The 15449-nt window shown below is 46.7% G+C and overlaps 1 long non-coding RNA gene across 3 annotated transcripts; it reads right to left on the reverse strand.

Moving 5' to 3' along the window:
• Positions 1 to 699: 699 nt before the first annotated feature.
• LOC127682646 (uncharacterized) lies at positions 700 to 14508 on the reverse strand. 3 transcript variants are annotated; one of them, XR_007977409.1, is made up of 4 exons: positions 14121 to 14508; positions 8075 to 13571; positions 6195 to 6366; positions 700 to 5023 (listed from the first exon to the last, which is right to left on the reverse strand). It is a non-coding gene; the product is annotated as an uncharacterized LOC127682646 (long non-coding RNA). The 3 variants fall into 3 exon arrangements; XR_007977408.1 differs by adding an exon at positions 6506 to 6630 and having other exon boundaries at positions 700 to 6366; XR_007977407.1 differs by having other exon boundaries at positions 700 to 6366.
• Positions 14509 to 15449: the final 941 nt, after the last annotated feature.

The following is a 15449-nucleotide window of genomic DNA, read 5'->3' on the forward strand; positions in this document are numbered from 1 at the left end:
CCGGAGGACCCTTATCTCTTCCTGCTAAACTGCTAGGATTGCCCTTCCTTCCTTTGTCCTTGCCTTGGGGTACGCCCCTCCTGAAAGCCTTAAAACCTGTGTACCCCAGAACATTAAACGAGGCTTTGACACAACCCAGATTGGCTTATCGTTCTTGGTGCTTGGCCTCCCTCCTTCTCTCCCCCCTTTTGACCCTCAGGTAGCACCCCTTCGGAACCCTGGAATAACTGACCCGCTGGACGGGTTACAGATAGCTGTTGGGATAGATCATTTTCCTTCTGTTTTGTTTCCACTGGTAGGTTGCCTGTAGTTGTACAAGCAACACTAAGTGGACTCAGGGGACCTGAAGAAGAAAGAGAACAAGAAGAAGGAGAGGAGGAGGGAGAGGAGGAGGGAGAGGAGGAGGAGGGAGAGGAGGAGGAAGAGGAGGAGGAGGGAGAGGAGGAGGAGGAGGAGGAGGAGGAGGGAGAGGAGGAGGAGGAGGAGGGAGAGGAGGAGGAGGGAGAGGAGGAGGAGGGAGAGGAGGAGGGAGAGGAGGAAGAGGGAGAGGAGGAAGGAGGAGGAGGGAGAGGAGGAGGAGAAGGAGGAGGGAGAGGAGGAGGAGGGAGAGGAGGAGGAGGGAGAGGAGGAGGGAGAGGAGGAGGAGGGAGAGGAGGAGGGAGAGGAAGAGGGAGAGGAGGAGGAGGGAGAGGAGGAGGGAGAGGAGGAGGAGGTAGAGGAGAGGGAGGGAGAGGAGGAGGAGGGAGAGGAGGAGGAGTGGCAGCAGCGTGAAGGTAGGAAGGGGACATGAGAGTCTCTAGGAGAGTAGATGTATGGAGTTGGGGCAGATATAATAAAGCAGCACTATCCAAATGTAAAATTGTCAAAGAATAAATAAAAATTGAAAAATAATAATAAGTTGAAAGCTAGGACTATAGCTCCGTAGTAGAGTGAGTGCTCCCTATGTGTATGGTCCTAAATTCAATCCCTAGCACTGGGGGAGGGGAAAGAAGGTTGAAGTTAGATGACGAGAGCCGGACTAAGGGTGGATTTGTTTCTTATGGATAGATAATAAGGAATTAATAAAGGTTTTGAGTTATGCTGCCAGGGATATGAATGATGAACTAGAGGATTCTGTTCTGTTCTGTTCTGTTCTGTTCTGTTCTGTTCTGTTCTGTTCTTAAAACCGATTCAGATCAGATATCTCCGGGTTCTCGATCTGGTGTAATAGGGACTGGACCTGCTTCAGAAACAATAAGAGTGGCTAGGAGATCAATCCCAGTGAGCGAGAAGACTAAAGAAAGCAGAAGAATGCCCGACAGGGTTGGTTAGGACTGTGCGTGTGCGCTGCCCTTCACAGTGTGTTACACATACCCCACACCGTGAAACAGTGGCTGCAACCCACACACTAATCCGGAAAGAGGCACTTTCAAATCCTCAAGAGCACCCCGGTGCAGAATCAGCAATTAGTAGACCCAGCCTGGATTCTGGCCTTACGTCCAGTCACTGTGGAGGGAGTAAGGATGCTCTTGAGCACGATGCAGAAGCAACAAGAAGAAACAGGTGCTGAGCAAGAGCTGAGCACAGGGACGCAGTTGGTGCTGAGCTGTGGAATGAGTCAACGACAGCTCCTTTGGCGTCGATTAGTGATGCCCGCCTGACACCCTCACACGGCGGCATTTAACAGAGTGACGTCTAGGGTGAGAGTCTGTTTGTTTGGGGTCATTTGTTGACTTAGAAAGTGACCTTTTAGGTAAATTTAAGATGGTTTCCCACCTTGGAAAAATCTTCCAAATTAGGGACAAGAAGGTGAAAAACATCCTCAGAGGTTAAACATTTTCTAGAAAATTTCAACAAAGAGGTGAGTATTACATGTTATATGTTAAACACACCACACACACACACACACAAGTGTGAAGAGCATAATTTTGCTTTTTAAAGTGAGATGACCTTTTCACCTGATGGCTGCTGTGAAGTTGCATTTATTTTTATTTCAGTTACAATGACCCTTTATTTACAATGGCAACTGCCTTTGGTCTGCTATAAGAGACTGTTAATTGCTTTTTAATTGTTAGGATCAAAAGTAGCTTAAGGGAAGATGGATTCATCATGGCTCATGGTTTTCCATGGTTTAGCCCACCGTTGCGTGGGCAGAACATCATGGTAGGGAGAACATTTGGGAAGCCATTTATTTCTTCTAAGTGGACAGGAAGCAGAGAGAAGCAGCACATAGGAAGTGGACAGGATAAGATATGGCCCTGAGAGCACTTCCAAATTGATATACTTCTAACTCACGTCCGAATAATGATACAGGAATCACCAAAAATTCCCTTTTTTGACAAGGTCAGAAGGTGTGATCTCCTTGTCTCTAGGAAAACCCAAGAATTGAGCTTCATTAACTGACAAATGGCCCATCACAAACAGGTTTGGCTTGATTGTGTTTAATTCTACACAGCGTGCGAGTGAGACTGTCGTTGTGAAGCAGTAGTATCCCAGTGACACATCGCTGACCCCAGTGCCCACACGCTTTCCCTGGGGACAGAACAGCAAGACCGCCCTCACAAAACAGTCCACCAAAAGTGACCAGAAGCAACCTGTTACAAGGAAAGGTCGATGAAGACTTCGAGATAAGGAAAGTTAACTTCTCCATTTGCTCCCAGAATGTTCACTCGTGTGTCACTAACGTATCTGCTGGTTGAAACTGTCCAAAGACGAAAGTCATTAGAATTTTGCAATTTTGCCTGACACACAGTGATCCTGAATGCATCAGGTGATAGACTTTGCTTTCGCTGAGATGCTAAACACTGTGATAAAACAAAAATCACTCTTGAATGACACAAACAAAAATACAAAGCAGACTTGATGCCCAGCTGTGGAATTTATGTTCGCTCCGTTATCGAACCAGCGTGTTCAGCAGTGTGTTGGACCATTGATACTTTCCGGGTGGATGATTTACCTTCCCTTTGGATTCCTGAGTTGGGGCATGCCGGAGTCTGACCTTGCCTCTCCTCACAGCGCTTCCATGCAGGAGATTATATTTACCTCCAAACACCTCTGGATTCCTGTATTATCTCTTTACATTGTACTTCAAGGAAGAAGGAAAATCGTTGGAAAAGAAATGACCTCCTTAGAGGTCAGACATTTTCTAGAAAATTTCAGTAGAGAGGTGAGTGTTATGTGCTATATGTTAAATGCACACACACACACAAGTGTGAAGAGCATAATTTTGACTTTTAAAGGTGAGATGACTTTTTCACCTGATGGCTGACATGGAGGTAGTTGCATTTAGTAAATTTAAATTTAGTAAATTTACAATTTCTTTTCTCTGATTTCCAAATAGTTTCCAGCAAGTCAAGGTTTTGTTTTTGGTTTTTTTTTTTTTTTTCAAGATTGTTTTTTTGACAAAACTGCGTTTTCCCAATACATTTGGTCCTAAAACCAAACATTCAGAACATGTGGATGTTGAAAGAAGAAACTAGCAACATTTTCTATGAAAGCAATAAATAGCCTGGTTGTCTTCCTGTCTGTGGGAAGACAACAGGAGACAAGCTCAGAACTGCCACCAGCGGCCTGAGGACGTCCAGTAAGCTCCTAGGGACCTCCACTCAGGTAAGGTCCTTAACGTCACTGCAGAAAAGGATTTCAGGCTGAGCCAGACTGAGGCGCAGGGGACTGGCAGGCCCACCTTTCAGGCAGGGCTGCAGGTTTCCCAGAGCAGGCTCACTTCAGTGTCTTAACAATGGCTAATTCTCGGCTTTTGTAGGTCTTCAACTTAACCTCTAAAGAGTTATTAAGAAACTTGCACTCCTCCCTCTAATTTCCAATAAGTGATTGCAACAGGGCAGCCCAAGGGGTGTGGAGGATGGATTGCAATCTGATATATTATAACCATGCACCACAAGGGTGACGCAAGGGGATTTGGATACATCTTTTACTGTAAATGGGTTTTCTGATGAGATTCTGAGAAAATTGTAGATTTGTGACAGAGAAAGGAGAAAGGTCATATCAGCTAGTCTTCTGCTTAACTCACTGATATTTTAACATTCGTTTTTGAAAACATCTTTATATACATATATATATAATACACAGACATATATATGCATATACACACACACACACACATAAACACACACACACACACAGGCTTTGTATCAGCGGCCTTCACAACAGTTGTCAGTAATTGTGCTGCGATTCTTGATTCCTAGCTGGGGAGGGGCTTCAAGAGACTCTGGAGTGAAGAGCTCTCTTTGCTTCCTGTCTCCCCATGATTTTCCCTGCCTTTCCATCCTGCCTTCTTACCATGAATGGGAATGATTTAAGATAATTATGCCTCCCCTGAGATACAAGTTGCCCTGATTGCGGGTCAGTGTGGCATCAGGGAAGAGTGTAAAATTTGCATGCATATCAGAGCCTGGAATGCTTTTGCCATCTCAAGCCCTCCCTCCCCCTCCCTCCCCCACGCCGGCTCATTCCCCACAGGTCATCTCTGTTACTAAATCTTGTCCAAATCTGACAGCACCCTCAGGCTGCACACTACTGAAGAAATGCCTCTGGTGTACGCCCCTTCCCATTCCGCTGAGACCAGAAGACTCCAGCTAGCATTGTGGATTTTCACACTCATCTCTCGGAAGTCAGCTTCTTCACGCCAGGTGTCCATCAACAAATCCATTCTATAGATGGTCTGGAGGAGAGTCCCCCAGGATCAAATGACCCTGCTCTCTGAAATTCCCTTACAGAGCAATGCCAGAGCCAGGTTCACAAGATAGGCCCCCAAGGAAATGGGTCAGCCCACACGCAAGCTCCGGGAAAGGAAAATGTGGCCTTGGGCTCAACGGCTGGGGAGAACTTTGAGTCAGGCTAAATATAACAACCAACGCTGGAAACTGGCCAGGGCTGGGGCCTCAGCTCTGTGACTGGGAGAGAGACCGAGGAGGGGAGGCTTAATTGCCACAGGTGGGCCACAAGGCTCTTTTAATTCTCTTCCCAAAATAAATGATTAATGAGTCTAATTCCTAGTGTTGATTGGAGAGTCATAAAATTCAGGCTGAAAAGAGATAGTGGTGGGGGGCAGGGGAACCAGGAAAGGGAAGTTAATCTTTGGAAGGAGAACCTTCCTCCCTGACGGTGATTACACAAATTGGTTTTCTTAGAAGATTCCTGGGTCACTGTGTTTTCTTTTTTTTTTTTTTTAATATTTATTTATTATATGTAAGTACACTGTAGGTGTCAGATCTCTTTATGGATGGTTGTGAGCCACCATGTGGATGCTGGGATTTGAACTCATGGAAGAGCAGTCAATGCTCTTACCCACTGAGCCATCTCTCCAGTCCCTCACTGTGTTTTCTAAAGCCCAGAGCAAGGAAGGACTTTGCCTAGCTGTGGTTCTCATTCCCTTCAGGATGGACTGGGACTTCCGGGTCTGGGACTTCCGGATCGGCCTCACATTCTGAGATCTCTGTCCCATTCAGAGGAAGAGAAATTCAACCTGTAGGCAACACACTTCACCAACAGGGAGCTCTGTCTCAGAAAGCCTAGCATAGAACCCTCCCCAATGAGGGCAAGGTTCAAAGGGTTAACAGAGGGTGTGGCAAATGACACCCCACTGAGCGTACCTTTAAGGAATTTTAACATCTAAATAATCATCTTGAAAAATTTAGGTGGCAACTTAATATGCAGTCAGCTCCCCGATGCATTTGAAATGCGTGGGCCAAACAATTCGATACAGACTATCAGATATCGGTTACCAGGCTCAGGGTAGTGCTAGTTTTATAAAGAACAGTAGCTGGGCTAGGTGGCTCAGGCCTATAAAGTCTAGCTATTTCAAAAGCTGAGGCAGGAGGATTGCAGGTTGAAGAACTACCTTGGGCTACAGACTGTGTTGAAGACCAGCCTGGGTAACTTAGGGAAGCCCTGTCTCAACATTTTAAAAAATAAGTTAAATAAATAAATAAATAAATAAATAAATAAATAAATAAATAAATAAGGCTGGGGTGCAGCTCAGTGGTAGAGCATTTGCTGAACATTCAGGAGACACTGGGTTCAGTCTCTAGAACCACAAAGTGGAGACAGGGTAGCAGCGACCCTGTGGGATAAGTCACAGAGAATAACTTACTGTATTGACGACCGGAAATATGGAGGGGTGACTCTATTCTTAACTAAATTTCAAATACCCCCAATTTTTCATTTGCTTGTCTCTCGATTTAAAGCCAATTCACCTTCTTTCTCCACTGCAAGTGAGTGAAGTCAGGCGACGTTTGCCTGGCTGGCTCTGACGCACGCCTTTGTTTGTGTTCTGGTCTGTGGTCCTCTGGCCATCCGTGTGGGCCTCTGGCCGCGGGTGTCTCCTTCACTGCCTGTGTAAGGGAGAGCGTCTTCCCACATCCTCAGCTAGGATAGACAAAACATTGACAGGAGAAAGGAAGGAAAAAAAGCCGAAATAAGTTGTTAACTTCTTTTATCTGCATGCAAGGCCCTTCATAACAAAAACGTAGACCAAAGCAGCAGTTAGGGCCAAAGGCTTACTCACGAAGTTTGACGGAACTGGTAAATTACTTAGTGCGTCCAGACAAAGGTGCTTAGGCGAAGGCAGCTAACCGTGGGTTCCTTTAACAATGCCCAGCCTACAGATTTCTCTTGGTCTCGACTCCATTACTGTAACCAAGGAAGCGAGCAGTCCCTCTTGTGAGTTCTTCAGCACATTAATAAACTGATGGGACTTTCGGGGAGTGGGGGTCCAGAAAAGGGGAAATCATTTGAAATGTAAATAAATATATCAATAAATTAAAAAAAAAGAAAAAGAAAAAAAAGGCTAAAAAAAATAAAAGAGTTTAAAAGCTGACTCAGAAGGAAGCACAGCACGGGGATCATTTTATTTGAGTTTGAAAGAAAAAAACAAAGGGCAGGCAAACTATAAATTGAGGCCACTGCTGCAGCCGTGAGGAATAAGACAGCAAGCCTTTGAAGTTAGGCATGGAGCATAGCCAGCAGGTGAGGGAAGGGCGGGTTTTCAGAGAAGTGGTGAGAAAGCCCGAGTTTCAGAGAGAGCATACTTAGAGTAGGCTGCAGGCTAGCATCCAAAAAAGAGATAAAAAGGAAGAAATGCTAAATACTGGGTACCGAGGGCACCCCATTCCAGACTCTTGTGTCCCCGGACAAAGGATTTCACCAGGGTCACTTGGTCAGAAATAGAAACTGTGTTAAGAGAAAGCCTCCTGAGAATAGGTGCCGGTTAGCGAGCTGAGGGAAAACCCTGAAGCCCTGTGTCACAAGGATGGTGACCTTTTACAGCGCATTACATAACATCTGAGAGCCAGTGGTTTTACTAATGTCCTTTTAGTGAAAGGAATCCCAGGTGGGGAAGGTTTCCACACGCTGCCAAGCCCCTCTGTCCTGGGTTAATCTTCCTTCGTTCTGCAGCCCTTACAACCCTACAAGCGCCAGCTCTGGTTTTCAGAACATCTCTCTTTCTGATACAGGAGGGACCTTTCATATGATTTTAGGAAGATAAGTGGCAGAAGCCCCTCTTAAACCTACTGCCTGTGAAGAGACTTTAACTCAATATAATCAATGTCTCATAGCGGTATTCAGGGCAGCATATTCTCCATGTCTCGCCTACACCTAATTCAGCAGCCGTGTGGTATTTAGTGAGCTGTGGGACAGAGCTCTCAAAATGCTAAGTGATTTCTTGAAAAGACTTCAAGTTGAGTTTTCCAGGCACAAGTTGAAGAAAGCTGAAAGCAGCAGATGTGAATCAAGAAAGCTCTTCCTGTCCACTGCTCGCTCGGCCATTAAAATTCCTACAAAGGCTGGGCGGTGGTGGCGCACGCCTGTAATTCCAGCACTTGGGAGGCAGAGGCAGGCGGATTTCTGAGTTCGAGGCCAGCCTGATCTACAGAGTGAGTTCTAGGACAGCCAGGGCTACACAGAGAAACCCTGTCTCGGGAAAGAAAAAAAAAAAAAAACAAATCCAAAAGCAAACAAACAAACAAACAAAATCCTACAAAGGTAGAAACACGGTCCTCCACAAACCCCTTTTCCTCCACCCTTGTTAACTCAAGTCTATCCCTTCATGTTTCCTGCTGAAACTCTTGCTCACCTGAGACTTCCGCGTCCCCTGAGGCTGGTGGGCCGTCTTGTCTTATTTGCTTTGGACATTCTAACCACAGTCACTGGGGGTCACTGATCTACAGAGGGACACGGAGAGCTGGGTGAGTGAGAGCCAAGGGTCAGCTAGCCCAGGCTGTGGGTCTAGACTCGGCTGCAGCCTCTGGTGGAAGCAGCGAGGAGACACGCTTTGCTTTGGAAGCTACGAGCAACAGTTCCCAGGTTTGTTCCGTCATTCCTGCAGAGTGAACCTTCTGCAAAGCTGACTGATTTGAACTTCCGTAGCTGTGGAGAGTTTGGAATGTTCCAAGTCCAGAGCCAGATGATCTTGGGTCATCTTTAAGTCCTCTGGAGAGCCATATATTGCCTCCGCTGGAACTGGCCTGGAGGCTTAACAGCCGTCAGACAGATCATTTGGGACGTAGGAACAGAGTCCTGGCTTTTCATTGGAATGTATTAACTCCGCAGACTCAACTCAAAGCCAAGATTATCGTCAGTCAGGGAGCACCTGAGGCCCCCAACAGACGTTTCTCCCTTCTGCCGTAACCAGCCTTTCTAACGTTTCCATCAACCATTCGAAAAGTGCCTTTGTGACTGTCTCTGTTGTGCTACTTTAAACCCTTAATGAAACTCCGTCCATGTTAGAACGTGGAATCCAGGGAGAGCCTAGTTCCATGCCCTGGGACACGGTTACTCAGATTTGGCCCCGGAATAAATGATCTCTTATCTCCTTGAGGTGAAAGCTGTGCTTTTGCTTCATAGAGGAAGGCGGACATGTGGGTGAACACTCATCCAGCTGCCTCTCAACTGGCTACCATCGACAAAGAGGCTGTCCCCTGGATCCCCCATCCTGATCTCGAAAATGGTCCAATCCTTTCATTCTATGACGAAAGGTCAAATCTCCCCTAATGTCCCTGTTAGCAGCCTTCTGAGGGAGGTCACAGCCTGGTCAGTGAGCTATATGAAGGCCAGCAAAAACCAAGTGCCTCAGGAAAGAAAGAAAACAAAACAAAAAACAAGGGACTCCACTCACATGTACTGTTGCTAAACACGTCCAACAAGGATAAAATAAGTGGCTGCTATCTATGGAGCAACTCTAAGATGGTCTTACTCTTTTTCTCTTCCTTTCCCTTCTTTAATGCAGAGTTCACGGTCACGGTCCACCTCCAGCTATGGCCTCTGGAGTTAAGAACGGTCTTCTCCAGGGTACCTATGCTTTGCCTTTGTTTGCAAATATCGGGCCTGTGGAGAACCATCCTGTGCCCATCTTGCCGAGGGCCACACAGGAGGAACAACAGAAGGCTTTAGAACTCATGGAAAGCGGCCCACAGGTCTCCCGGGCACATGGGTGGGTCTCGGTGTGGCACGGCCCTGAGGGCTGTGTCCTGAGGACTTGATGCTGTTGTGGAGTTCTGTTCTGCTTGCTGCCCTCACGGGCCTCTTAATCTAAGAGCTGTATGAAACCTCCATGGGGGCGTCCAGTCCCTCGCTGGGCAGGGTCTCTGGCACTCATATTATTAATGCTTGAGCTCTTTCAGACATGGCTGCTGCAGCAGATTCGGATTCTATCACCATCCCAGAGAGGAACTTAGAGATGGAGATTGTCAGTAGAACCCCCACACACACCCTTAGAAAACATTTGGAAACATAAAGTTGTTAGTGAAGCTATGTAGAGATGTTTTTACTACTGAGTCTGATATAAAAAAACAAAGACAATCTTAGGGAACAATCTGAAGTTGAGACAGGCCCACCCTTAGCAGTTAAGCGAGGGCCCTTTGTGGTCAGGGAGCAAGAACAAGGCAGCCCTGGCTGGCCTGACTCCCTGAGGCTGGACTGGTGGAGACTGGGTTCTGATGCCCATTTTTGCTCTCTGCTTCCTGATGTGCCTAATTAAGAATTGCTGATGTAGATATGCATTTTGAGGATTTAACGTGGATACGACTGATTTTTATATAAAAGTTTAGATTTGTGATTCTTTTAAGATTCTTACAAGTTTAAAGATAAATAATAAAATAATTGCTTCTTTCTTTGTAACGGCTGAGGAACCGGCCTTGCCTGCCTGCCCTCGGCATCTCTAACAAGCTAGGAGTGTATGTGGGGTTTTTGTTTTTAGAATACTTTGTTTCTTTACCTGTACTACGTGCTGTGATTTCTTGTAAAGGTATTAGAAAGCACATTGTTTTTTTCACAGTCATTCACTAGAAGAACACTAAAACATAGCCACATTGTAACTGTACTGCTTGAGAGGTTTTGCTGGGGTGTATGAGCAGTGGAAAGGAAAGAAAATGGCGGGACTGGAACATTTTCTCCCCCATCCATCAACTCTGGGTGTGTGCTAAGTTTGTTCGAGAGGAGTTTGGAACATTGTTCCTTCCACCCACCAATTGTGTATATTTGTGTGTGTGTGTGTATGTGTGTGTGTGTGTGTGCGTGTGTAATACTTGGAGCCTGCTTGTTGGAGCTTTGCTCTAACCATTCTATGTCTGAATATATAAATATATGTATGTGTGTATATGTGTGTATGTATGTGTGTATGTATATGTATGTGTATGTGTGTGTATCTGTAGGTCTGTATACATGTATGAATGCATGCATGTATATATGTACATATGCATGTATATTTGCATATATGAAGTTATTGGATTCTTCCTTTCATTTTTTCCATTCAGTGTGTGTGTGTGTGTGTGTGTGTGTGTGAATTTTCTCTTTCCTTCTCTTTCTCGATGGCCCCAAGAGTTAAGAGTTTACAGTTTTTCAGTCACTGAGAGTGCCAGCCACAGTAAATTAATCTTTTTTCTCTCAGAAAAAAGAGGGGCAGCTTCTCTAATTGTGCTGCCTTTGGCAGCAGCCTCTGTATCTGGATCCATCCTGGTCAGCCGCTCTAAGCACTGACCCCCAACAGCTGCCTGCCTCAGTTTACCCACCACATGGATGCCAAAGACAGTCATTGGCACCATCTTAGGCTTAAAAGCCATCTTATGATAAGGACAGACTATGTTCATCCCTGCTTATGACTAAACCTCTGTTTCTCCAGGACTGGGCTATGCCCCCACCTTAACTACAGATGGTCTGTCTGTCTGCTTCTGGATGTTTGTAGTCTGTCTGTCTGTTTCTGGATGTTTGTAGTCTGTCTGTCTGTTTCTGGATGTTTGTAGTTTGTCTTGTCTGTTCCAGGCACGGTAATCTCGTCTGTTTCGAGGGCTGCTATGACGCTAACCTGCTGTGCTTACTTTCTGCCCCTGTAACCCACGATTCTACCCAGCAAATCCTCCGTCTGGAAACCCCCTGCCGCTGAGCTCACAACCTTGCCTTTCCTCATGTTCAGTGCTGACCTCTAGAACACCACCTTCAGGGGAGGCAGCCCGCGTACGTGAATTTTAAAAGCTTGCTTCAATCAATTTCCTGCTTTAACTAATTTGGCCTCAGTGACTTGGGTTGGTGGTCTTTTCCTTCCCATCTTTAAGATTAACAGCTGGGGAAGGGCAGTGTCTCAGTCAGGGTTCCATTCCTACACAAACATCATGACCAAGAAACAAGTTGGGGAGGAACTTGTTACACTTCCACACTGCTGTTCATCACTAAAGGAAGTCAGGACTGGAACTCAGGCAGGTCAGGAAGCAGGAGCTGACGTAGAGGCCATGGAGGGATGTTTCTTAATGACTTGCTTCCTCTGGCTTGCTCAGCCTGCTCTCTTATAGAACCCAAGGCTACCCGCACAGAGACACACAAAACCAGTCAGTACAAGCATCCAGAATGTTCTCCCACAGTGTGGCCCCGGCATGGGGAAACATCAGTATCACTCATTTCGGATGAAGATCCCAGTCCCAGCCCTCACCACAGACCCATTCAATAGGAATTTATTCAAGCAGCACTCCTGATGACGTGTACATTAAACTTTAGAGTTTTAAGATGCTGTGAGCACACTTAGGGTGGTCATTCACCTTGGCTTTGCATGTTGAAAAGATGGTGTGAGGATGTGAGACTTGGTGAGACAGCACCCCCTTCTCCTCCTCAGTGACTTTACCAGCCCCTGGGACACGTTAGCTTGTCCATCCCAGGAGAGTCACTGTAGAGTTTGTTCCTGAGGTTTCTGGATCCAAACTATCCATCTGCCAACATCGAGGGCATCCCCGTGTTTGTGTGCATCCAGAAGGTTCCAGAGAAGCAGTGGAGTTTCTCACTGTCACTTGCTACCTGGAACTCCAGGTCTCTGTTCTTAAGGGAGAAAGCAAGCTCCTCTCTCAGGTGCCAGGAGAGTCAATGCTGCAGTGGATGCAATCTCCAACTACCCACAGCACACGAGGACACACTCCCTCCCCCATGACCCCGGGCACAGCTGGTGAGGATGCTATCACGTGGCGCTCTTAGCAGGTGCTTCGTGGTTGCAAATGCTGGCCTCCCTCTCAGGGGAGACTCTGTCCCTTCAAATGAGCCCACCGGGGCTGGAGAGCTGGAAAGTCTCCTGAGCAGGTTGTGGAGTAGTGAGCGTGGTAAACTGCTCACGCTGCAATGAGCTGTGAGGGGGTTGGCAAAGTTCAACCTAGAACCTTCCACGGGATGTAAGGCTTCTTCTAGGTTTTCTAATCTGTGCTTGAAACACAGAAATTGGCTGCCACCTCTTAAAGCAAACTGTTAGTGAAAATCTGGTCTGTCAACACTGTCACTAGAAGGCTGAGATGGGAGTGGGAGAGCCTGGGGTAGATGGTGCAGAGAGGAGAATCACCTACATTTCAGTGGCAGTAAGAAGTTAGGAAAGGGTTTACCGTGAGAGGGTAAGCCTCCAGAATTCATGGGAATCTCTCTGGCATGCCGGTTTACTAGATTTGCCAAACCACCCAGATTAGAAGAAACTGGAATTACTATTATTGTGAACTGTTAAAAAGAAAGTGACCAAGATTACTTAGGAATGACACTGCTAAGCAGAACAGGGCTATCTTCTTCCAAGATATAAAAATCTCATTGGACAGTAAGGTAGACTACGTCACTAGGACCAGGAACCTACCTACCGCAGGCCCTGAAGTCGCGAGTCTTCTTCACCTCTGAGATCCACTGTCCCCGGAGGCCTCTTCATCGTTCCCTGGCCTCGGCTTCCAGCCCCTTCTCCTCTTCTCGTGTCTGTCACACTGGGTTGCATAGGTATGTCTGTCACACTGGGTTGCATAGGTGTGTCTGTCACACTGGGTTGCATAGGTGTGTCTGTCACACTGGGTTGCATAGGTGTGTCTGTCACACTGGGTTGCATAGGTGTGTCTGTCACGCTGGGTTGCATAGGTGTAAATGCTGAATCTGGACAAAGTTCAAGATTGCACTCCTTCATGGGCCCTCTAGGCCCAAGGTCATCAATGACTACAAGTTACCTCTGTAGCCACAGAAGCCTTGCTGCTGGAAAGAGTATGGGCACCTCCATGGGACCCACCAGGCCCCGTGCTAGCCTCCCGCTTGCACGAGCTGCAGCCAGGAAGTACGGAGGTAAGGGCCCTCAAGGTTCTCTGTAGAGATACATAGACAACATACCAAAGCGGACATGGCCTCCAGGTTCTCCCAGCATCCCTCAGTCTCCACCTGGCACACCCTGCCCCCAACCTTGAACTCTCCAGCCTTCTCCCAGAGGCGAGGCTACCCTTCCCCCCAGAGGCTCTTCCCTACATAATCCAGACATTTTGGTGTCTCTACATAAACACACACACACACACACACACACACACTGCACAGCCCATGGGAGTTCTCTCTCTCTCTCTCCTCTCTATCTCTGTCTGACTCTCCCTGTCTATCTCTCTGTCTGTCTGTCTCTCTCTGTCTCTGTATCTCTCCTCTCTGTCTCTGTCTGTCTCTGTCTGTCTCTGTCTCTCTCTGTCTCTGTCTCTCTCTCCCCTTCCCCAGCCCCTTTCCTTGGCTTTTATACATTCTAATCTGGCTTCAATTGGCTCATCTCACCAGGAGAGAATAATTCACCATCTTTCTTTCTAAAAGTTTCCCCCTTCTTTTCCTAAACAGTCCTGTGACTACCAACACACACACACACACACACACTTACTTACACATACTTGTGCAGAGCGGTGGTCCAAGGGATGGCAGAGACCTTTTTGGTTTAGAAGTGTGGATGGACACCAACCATAAAACCGGCTGGGTCCTAAGGCACCTTTAGTTGACACAAGCTCACAGTATAAATCACTCGTCCAGGTCCCACAAATCCATCACCACACCATTTTGAGCTGCAGACTCTGGCTTGCATGGGCTTTGCTGATGGTACTCATCTTTGCAGAATATGAGACTCGCTCTGAGTGGCTGTTAAACATGACGATTCCAGGCCTGGGGGCAGGGAGATTTTCAGGCTAGTGACAACCCGTGAGAGTCCCCCGCTCTACCCCCTGGCTTTTCTCTTCAGTGTACCGACTCTACACTGCCCACCCCGTGGCCCTTCTGAAGCGCACACTTCCTGTTCCTCTGCAGCCTCTAGATCTCTGGTTCCTTTTGGGGCCAAGTTTAGTACTTCCGTTTCCACTCCACTAGGTCTCGGGCACCAATTCCGAGGGTTTACTCTGTGCCCTCCTCTCTTTACAATACTTTTTTTCCCCCTGGAAACATCTTCTAGTTCCTCATAATTTTGCTTTTTCTGGGCCCACCTCCCTGTATCCAACCCTTTTTCTCTGCTGGGAACTATTGTAAACTGTTTCCTTTGTAATTCTGAGAACCCTAAAGTAGGTTGTTTTTTGTTGTTGTTGGGTTGTTGTTTTTTTAAACTATTAAGTGACAGGTTTCTACTTCAATAGTTTTATCGATACATTCAGGTCTTATTTTAAATGAAAAAAAATAAGAAAATCTATATTTTACTAAGTAGGTTAAGGAAAAAAACAAAACCAAAAAACCAAGCCCTAAAAGCATAGTGCATTGGGGGTGGGGGTGGGGTGGGGTAAACATGTTTTAGGAATAAAATGGAAGCTTTCTATTCCAATCATTTTTCGTTCATTTAAATCCTTTTGGTAGTGATCTCAGAGTTTTAGAAGTTGGGCATGTGGCTCAGTTGGTAAAGTGCTTGGCTAGCGTGAAGCTCGGAATTTGCATAAAAAGGGTGTGGCTGCAGAGGCTGGGAACCCCAGCCCTTTGAAGACCAGAAGTTCTCTGCTACCGCGCCTTTAATCCTAGCGCTGGGGAGGCAGAGGCAGGCAGATCTCCGAGTTCGAGGCCAGCCTGGTCTAAGGAGTGAGTTCCAGGACAGCTTCAGCTACACGGTGGAAATCCTGTCTCGAAAACAAAAACAAATACCTCCAAAGCATCGAATGGAAGGTAGAATTAAGAATTAAGCTATGAAAACTTGGCAAGATAGGTTAGACATCACACCTGAGTCACTGTAAACGTGTAGTTTAGTG

The sequence above is a fragment of the Apodemus sylvaticus genome, chromosome 4 (genome assembly GCF_947179515.1).
Source record: "Apodemus sylvaticus chromosome 4, mApoSyl1.1, whole genome shotgun sequence".
In the NCBI taxonomy this organism is placed as follows: Eukaryota; Metazoa; Chordata; class Mammalia; order Rodentia; family Muridae; genus Apodemus; species Apodemus sylvaticus.